Below are 9,177 nucleotides of genomic sequence, written 5' to 3'. Positions count from 1 at the left end.
ACATGGGCATCCAGGGTCGGACTATAGACCAAAATGTCATCAAAAAATACTATGACTGATTTCCTGAGCAGGGGACGGAAAATTGCATTCAGGCGCGTTAGTCAACCCGAAAGGCATCACCAAGAATTCAAATTGCCCATCGTAGGTGCGGAAAGCTATCTTGTACACATCATCGCCGTGCATACGTATCTGGTGGTAACCCTAGCGGAGATCCAATTTTGTGAAGAAACGGGCAGCACCTAATTCATCAAATAATTCATCGGCCGTGGGAATTGGGGTCCGGAATAGTGGCGTTGTTTATGGCCAGATAGTCAATACAAAAGCGAAACGACCCATCTTTGTTCCGTATTAAGAGGCCCGGTGAAGAGAATGAGTGCTGGCTCTATCTAATAATCCTGGCGTCCATCATTTCCTTTACCTGACGCTCTATCTCATTTTTCTGGAAATAGGGATAGCGATATGGCCGAACATTCACCGGCTTCGTGTTTGGTGAGAGGTGGATCCTATGGTCGCAAAACCGAGGGGGCATATCGGAAGGAATGCACAAAACCCATGTATGCGAGCGCAACACCTCCAATAATTTCGGTTGCAGGTCAGATGGGATGTCAGGCTCCATGGGGGCACCCCTGCCGTATCCAAGCTAGAGATCCGGACTACCTCGAACTCCTCCGAACTACCCTGCAGTGACAGTAAACTTGCAAAAGTCCTAACTGAAACGGCTCTTGGGACCGGTGGTATCAGACGCAAACACACCTGCTGTCCATTCCGAGAGAATTCAATAGTCCTTGCCTCGTAGTCGCTTGTTACCCTTCTTAAAGTCTTCAGCCATGCCATCCCAAGGATCACATCCGGCCCGTGTACTGGGAGGATATTCAAGTTGACTATTAACACATTACCTTGAATCACCAGTCTCATCTGCAAGCTAGCATACGAGCACACCAAAGATTCACCGTTACCCACGTACACGCGGAACTGTTTCACCACTTTCAGGGGTAAAGCCATACGCTCAGCCACCCGAGGATGCAAGAAGTCATGGGAGCTACCTGTGTCTACCAGGATAAGGACCGACTGGGCACCAATTACTCCTTCCAGTTCGATCACTGTCGTCCGCTGACGTCCTTCCAGGGCATAAATATGCGAGATATTAGCCCTGATCACCTCACTATCCGACGCCTCCGGACCCGGCTCATCTACTTCCTCTTCCGATTCGTCGTCTTCACCCATGTAGGCTAAAAACGTTTTCTTGCAAACATGTCCAAGCTCAAACTTCTCAGGGCAATACCAGTAGAGGCCTTTCCTCGTCCGCTCCGCCTTTTCCGAAGCTGAAAGTCGAATAACCGGTAGGCGACTATACTCCGAATCCCTGCCCGGAATCCCTCGCCTTGGCTGCCTGTTTCGAAGGAGACTGCTGGGCCACCAGTTGTTGATCCCGTCCTGACCAACTTTGGTGCTGAAAGGTCGTATTCGGGGTCAGGCGCTCTATGCAAATATCTAACTCCACGACCAAGGCCATAGCGGCTGCAACCGAGGTGGGATGTTCATAACGAACCTGGTTCTTGACCGGCTGCTGCAAGCCCTCTATATAAATGGGTAGTAAAATATACTCTAGCATTCCTCAGACCCTATTTAACATACTGTCGAACTCCGTGTTGTACGCCGCCAAAGACCCTGTTTGACACAATTTGGTGGTCAATCCTATAAAATTATGGAAGCACTGAGGATCAAATCGTCGACGAACATCTTCTAAAAAATCACTCCATCGAACCAGCGTGTTATTTTCCCTATAATTGAATACCCACTCCGCAGCGGGAGGGTCAAAAAACATCACGACATAGTGCAGGCGATGATCCTCTGGCATCATGAGATGATCAAAGTAGTATTGCACCCGCGCAATCCAATTGAGAGCATCCGCGCCATTAAAGCGTGGTGCCTTCATCTTAAACTAACGATAAGGGTCAAACTGCTGCGAGTTCGAGAGACCCCTTGTTGAAGGATTGTCCCAGCAGGTGTCGGCTCTAATTTGTTACACCCCGGGCAGATCCCAGGAGGACGGTTGTGGTTGCCACGCGCCGATAACACCCACGGAGGAACCCGGAAGGGTCGCAGGAATTGTTGGTGGAAAACTGCCAAAGTTGGGGATACCAAAATTAGGGTTCCCAAATCGGACGTCGGACGTGATGGTCGACGGTATATACGTTGGTGCTGAATGGGATAGGGACGTAGCCATGGTCGAAGGTATCATCAGTTGTGTGTACGGGATGGTCCCGAATGTTGGGATCGCACCGGAGATTGACAGGGACGAGCCCGATGCGATATTCGGCTGTTCGAACCTTGATATCAGTGAGGATGAAGTGGGTTGTGTCGGTTGAATCCCGCTCGGGGGCTGCCAACCCCGGGCCAAGCTATAGGGCAGGTCTGGGGGGCCTCGATGCCTGTTATACTCCCACCGGGAGACGGTCAATCGCGTCCAGACGTGTCTCGAAGTGGGCCATCGTGGCCAGAATATGCTCCAACGTCACCGCCGTTGGGTTGATTTGCTGTGGAATCGTAGAACCGGACGATTGATCAGTTAGCGGCATCGTCACAGGGACAGACGACACAACGATCGCCTTCGTGCGGCTCACGCCCGACTGAGATGACATGAGTTCCGATGAAAGCACCAGTTAATAAGGGATCGGCCCCTTATTAAGAAAAAGATCGAAGAAAGAGAAGTCGCGGGAACACGAGTCCTGACGATCAACTGAGTTCGTTGATAACTTGCGGAAAAGAAAGAAAGTAGGCGAAAAACTTGTTATTTCATAAAGTGGAAAAGTGTATAACAAGGCCTATTTATAATGACTAAGGACCCTAGGGTTGATTCGACCTACGATCCAGAAAAGAATCAACAAAGAAAACCCAGAATGAGCTTATAATTACGCTCGACCCAATTAATAAATAAATACTCCCTCCGTCCCGCACTACTCGCACGTATTTCCTTTTTCGGCGTCCCAAATTACTTGCACTCTTTCCATTTTTAGTAAAAAATTTCACCTATAGCCGTCATTTTTTACTTTCCTATACACTTATTCCTTAATCACCGTGCCGAAAAGGAAATGAGCGAGTAGCTCGGGACGGAGGGAGTACTATTCTAAAAAAACAATAAGAAATAAAATAAATAATGTTGACTAGATAACTAACTCCCTCGCGCTCAGCACGAGACATAATCACCGAAATTGTCCGGTCGCCACGACTCCCTATTCAACGTCCGAACTGTTCTTCCCGTCGTAACCTTTGGTTGTTGCACTCTTTCACTTGCATCATTGGACACCTCCAGCTTTGCCTCTCGAGCTTCTGCATTAGCCTCTCCAGCCCTTGTATCCTCGTTGTTGTGATGGATACCAATCCAGCCGTATCATATTTCATATATAATTCTTCCATCTTCCATTGGAGCGGAGCTCTGCAGATCCAGGCAAGAGAAGACAGAAGACTACATAATTCTTCCTTGGGTTTTGTTTTGTTTTTCATGTCTAGTACTTTTTGTTGTTTTTACTTGTCTGTGAGTATTAAACATTTTTTGTAGAATTTTGGGTAAACATGTTATGATTATAAGTTATTTATTCAATTGTTTTTCCTTGTTAGCTCTTGTAGTTATTTCGATTTCTCTTGTGCTTATACATTTGTTTGATTGGTCATCTTATGAATGCATGTGGATTTTACTACAAGGACTGAGAAGTGAGTAGTTTAATTTGAAAGAGGAGAAATCGAGAGATTTAAGCCTTTGAGTGAAGCAATTTATCATATGAGCTTTTAGGAGTTGTTGCCTTAGTTCTAGGAAGGACACTTCGGTTATATATAGTAATCTACAAATTGTATGCTTCGAGAGAACATATAGTTTTACATATGTGATAGCTTAGTAACTTTAGAGACCGTAATTCAAGGAAGTCTATTGGGTATTAGCTTTTGAACGTAGTTCCTAAAACTCTAAATTCATTAGCCTGCTTTGTATTATTTGTTTTTATGTTTTTAGTTATTTATTTATTTCTGTCTAGTTATAATATCAAACCAAAATCTCGTGTCTCTAAATAGTATATGACACTTAGTATATAATAGATAGTTGCAATCTTTTTCTCTATGTTCGATATCCCGATACTGACCTTTAGCTATACTAGATCTACCTTGTATACTTGCAAGTATTTTTAGTGCTAATAAATAGTGCATCAATCATATCATAACATTTATATTCTATTCTTCATCTTCTGAAATCGCAGCATAATAGTTTCATTGGTAACTTTAACAAACACATCCTTTTCGGTATAAGAAACTAAGCAATCAGTCAATAGTTAGTCTCCCATGCTATTACGTAGAGAAGTCTTGATGATCTTCATTGCTGAAAAAGACTCTTTCTACTGATGCTGTGGCAACTAGTAAGATCAATGACAACTTAACTAATAAATAAAACATTGGAAAAATTTTATGTTTCCTTCTAGAAACCATCTTTCGAGCAACCACCGAATCCTGATATTTGTGAAAACTTTTTACCTATGCGCACATCGAAAATAAAGTTCTCAAGTTGACTTTCAAGTTTAGACAAAGCAACTTCATCAAAACGTCGATTCAACTCTTGAGGTTGTAAGTCGATAACAGAACAAAAAAGCTCAACTCGATCATAGTGAAGATTCTTCATATTCTCAGCTCTACGTTTTCCTTTTTTTCAAGCTATAAACTCATCCTCCATATCAAGCTTAACCAGCTCATATTTGCTACAAACCCTAGAAACATCAGTAAGCAATACATCTCAATCTTTTCCCTCATTATTTGCAGACGTGATTTTGCTACCTTGACAAGATTCATTGCATTCACAATGTCTTGATCTTTCTTTGTAGCACTTAAGAGAGTTCATGTGTGATTCCCAAGATTTGCTTCATAAGATGTAACACAAAGACAAACTCAAAACTATTATAATTTCTAACACATAGTTCATGTGTGATTCCCAAGATTTGCTTCATAAGATGTAGCACAAAGACAAACTCAAAACTTTTATAATTTCTAACACATCATCAGTTTATTCCCTTTGTGAATCTGATGCACTTTTTATTAGCACTAAATAAACCTACAAGTATATAGAGTATATATAGTATGGCTAAAGGTCAGTACCAGATATCGAACACAAGGGAAACAATCACCAATTGGTTACCTTCTACTAAGCGTCTTTCACTATTTGGAAAACCGAGAGAAATTTGGATTTCGAAAATAGAAACAGATTAAAAGTGAATAAACAACTAATTGAAAGTGAATCACAGAGATAAAATATGAGAGATAAGGGAATTCTAGGGATGTGCGTTCACAGTTATGGTTATACAAATTCCTACTACAATACCCTAGCACAGTTCTTACTTCAGTAGGACGAGTCACCTAAGTTTTGCCCATGCAGCACAAGCGTAGATTGCTAACACTAGTGATGTCAATCCTAGATCCGTAACTCCTAAAAGCTCCTAAGACCCTTGAAAAGTCATCACTCTCAATTAACAGTGCCATTTTAAGGGAAGCTAATTGTAGTGTCTACTAAGTGGACCTAACTCACCAACCTCCTCTCACGGTTTTGTAGCAACTTATATTAAATCATCACAGAATGTGTCACTCAAACGTGAAACATTATCCAATAACTTAGGGAAGAAACGAAGTAAAAACAAAACGGATATTAAATAGCAAAATGAAATTGTATAACCAAAGTAGTTACTAACTCATCCCTAGAATCCTATGAGTTTAGTTATACATGATAGAATCCTTATTGAAGGGGTTGGCAGCGGAAGCATGCGTAAAATCTGATCACATAAATTTGATCTATTTAGCAGTTTATTTAGACAAATTCTATTCGCGCACTTATCACATGTATCATGCTCATAACTTGAATTAAATCATGCTTTAGAACAAATAAATCCTAAAACATGCTTACTACGGAATTAGCCAAATTACCTTATTGATTCACTAAAGAATCGAAGGTGGCTTGCTCCTTCTCCACGTGAAGATCTCGTGTACTCAACCTCGGATCTTCTGACTGGTGTCCCGGACTGTATACTGATATTTGTGTGGGCAAATCTCACCAGAATACTAGGACTCGAATAATGAAGACAGAAACTGCTCACGGAGGAAGAGCAAATTTCGATCCTCTCTCTCTCTAGAGGGGGGACGAAAATAATAGGAAAAAAGTTGTTTTCTTTCTCCTTTATTCTCCTATTTATATTAAGTCACATATTGGGCCCAGTCAGGGATCTAAGGAAGAATTTGGATCAGGCCTCACCCAATTAGCTTTTTACTAATTAAATTGAACCCACAATTTAATATAATATTATATTGGAATATTACAAGCAGCCACTACAGAAGTAATATTGCACTGCCTTCCAAATCTGAAATTACAAGTATTCCGGGTTTCCTTTAATTGCATTTAATTCATTTCCCGCGCTTAAGATAAAAACATCCATTAATTAATTAATGTCTGCTATGGACTTAATTAATCAACATATTTTGAACTCCAAGAGTGGACTTAGCAAGAAACTCTTATTTATTATTCATAGAGTAATTAAACTCTAACTAGCTAGGTTCCGAATAATAACACCTTGTTTCGAGCTCCTCTTGTGGATGTTATCAAACGAGACTCTCCTCGCGTACGATTCAACGTAATAGCAATCCTAGCACCGCTAGATAATGATCACCACTACCCAATATACCTGGATCGTTGGGTGACGAAAAACCCGCACCTTTGGTAAGTCAAAGTAGTAGATACTCAATATCGTATGCTCAATGCTAACGTACATTGATTAAGAAATTAATTATCAAGGCCTCGTCTTTCAGTAGATAGTATAAAGACACGTCTTGTTGTTAGATCCATTCAGTGCTATACCACACCAATGTCATCATATTTCAATAAGGCTTAGAAATAATCAGACTGACATTGCAACCTTTTACAATAGGTAGTCTAGGCCTATCTAGGTTGTGAAATTCTTATTTTTCTTTGTTCAGAACTGACCGCGTACCTTAAATTGAGCGCAACCCACAACCGGTCTACTAAAACAAAGACTTAGACTTTGTTATGTTGACTTATACATATAAATATGCAATAAACAACCATTAAATGTAAAACATAACAACATTACGACAAAAAAATAATCTGTTGCATTCATTGGAAAATAACAATTAGAGTTTTACAGTATCCAATCACTCGAAAGGTGATTTCTAGTATACAAAACCCTAACACTTATAGCCTTGATCTTCTCTTGATTCCTTCTTCAACCCCTTGCACTATGAAGAACTCTCAAATTTATGCTCTTGAATTAATTGGCAAAAAGATCCTTAATGAAAAGGTTTGAGGGGGTATATATAGTGCTAAAATCGCCCCCTAGTAAATAAGGCAAAAAGTGGCTAAGTTTGGTAAATCTTGGGGAAAAAGTAGGTCAAATCTGTGCGCCGCGTTTACCCAGCGGGCTGCTGCACCTTGGCCAGCTGTCGCTGTGGGTTGATCCGTAGCCTCTGCCTCTCGAAAAGCGGTCGCTACACTTCTTTCCAGCGGTCGCTGGCAATCGTCCCGTAGCTTCTGGATCTCTTGGAGCGGTCGCTGCGCACACCCCAGCGGTCGCTGGGCGTGTTCTTCGTTTCAGCACAATTTTCTCCGGAGCAGACCACTACTAGCTCAGCGGTCGTTGGGCCCCAGCGGCGGCTGTATGGGTTGCAGCGGACCGTTCATATGGTAATGTCTTTTTTCCTTCTTTCAATTTCCGCCTCCAACTCTGCACTTGACAACTTTGCGCTACTTTGGTAGAACGGCCATAATATTCTCCACAGAAATCTGATTAAGATGATCAAGGTACCAAAGCGAAGCTCTTTCAAAGAAGAAGAGAATGGTATATAGCACGCCCAGATCGGACTTCTGAATCATCAGAAAATTGAGTTTGAACAGAGACTATCGTGCGCGAATATTCCCAGCGGGCGCTGGAGAGAGTCAAAACGTTCTAGAGTGATTTTCAGCGACTGCGGCCGTTGGCGTGCACCAGCGGTCCGCTGGGTTGCATTCTGCTCGAGCTTCCGAACTTTGATGTTTTTATGCCTTTTTTAGCTCTATTTTGCACATTTCTCACAAAACACGTCAAAATACCAAAATGGATAAAATATGCAAATAATGGACATGTAATGCAACTTTGACACTCAAAACCGACCACAAAATGGCCTTAAAATAGTGCAAAATCCGAGCGTATCATACCCCCAAACAAGGACGGATTGCACAAGGACTAGACTTCATTATTGCCTCAAAGTATGGAATAAGTAGAATAAGCATGAATTAACGCAATCAAATCAAGCAAGATATATTAGTGCACTTTCATTACTAACTCGTGGAACACCTTGAATTCATGCACTCACATGTGGCAAACTTCCAAAGATGGGAAGTGTATTTATCTCTCACTCTCAAAGTGTATAAGGGTAATGTGTATAATCACTCAAATCATGCATCATGCAAAGTTTACCATAGGTTTGCTCAAAGTCTAATCCCTCATCTACTAGATGTGATTAAGCATCAAAAGTCTGAAAGGTCTTTATTTTTTGTTGTAATGTAGGCTCTTTGGTAGGTGAGGAAAATTTGGCTAAGAAGTGACTTATAAATAAAAAATATCCTAAGTAGAGTTAAAATGACTCCACTTTTCTAAAAACCCAAGACACTTCTAACACTTATTTTTCTTCTTCATCTCACTTTCCAAACCTTTGATTTTTTCTTTTCTTTTCACAACCTTTCACGACTTTTCTTTTCTTTTTCTTTTCTTTGTTTTTCATAAGCATCCTTTCTAAGATCAAGCACACATTTTGAATTTTTCTATTTCACAACTTGCATTTTTTCTACACTAAGCACACTACTTTTTTTGCAACTTTTCTCCTTATCTCTCCAATTCCTTTATAAAAGATAATAAAAACTATACTAACCCAAGGAATTGTCCTCATTTATTTGGCTTTCAAAGAATAGGCAAAATTGGCTCCAAAGGGATAAATTTTGAAATTTTGAGAGGGTCGAAAATTTGGGAATAAAAGTAGCTAAGAAAAGATGGCCTAACATCCTCCTTCATCAACTTAAACACTATGTAAACTTAGACAGAGTAGGAGCAAGTTCTAGAAACATATACATGCATGCAGATAAATCACACAAGAAAGAAATTTGGC

This window comes from Salvia splendens, chromosome 17 (genome assembly GCF_004379255.2).
Source record: "Salvia splendens isolate huo1 chromosome 17, SspV2, whole genome shotgun sequence".
NCBI classification, from domain to species: Eukaryota; Viridiplantae; Streptophyta; class Magnoliopsida; order Lamiales; family Lamiaceae; genus Salvia; species Salvia splendens.
The sequence above is the reverse complement of the archived record's forward strand: the minus strand, read 5'-3'. Positions refer to the sequence as shown.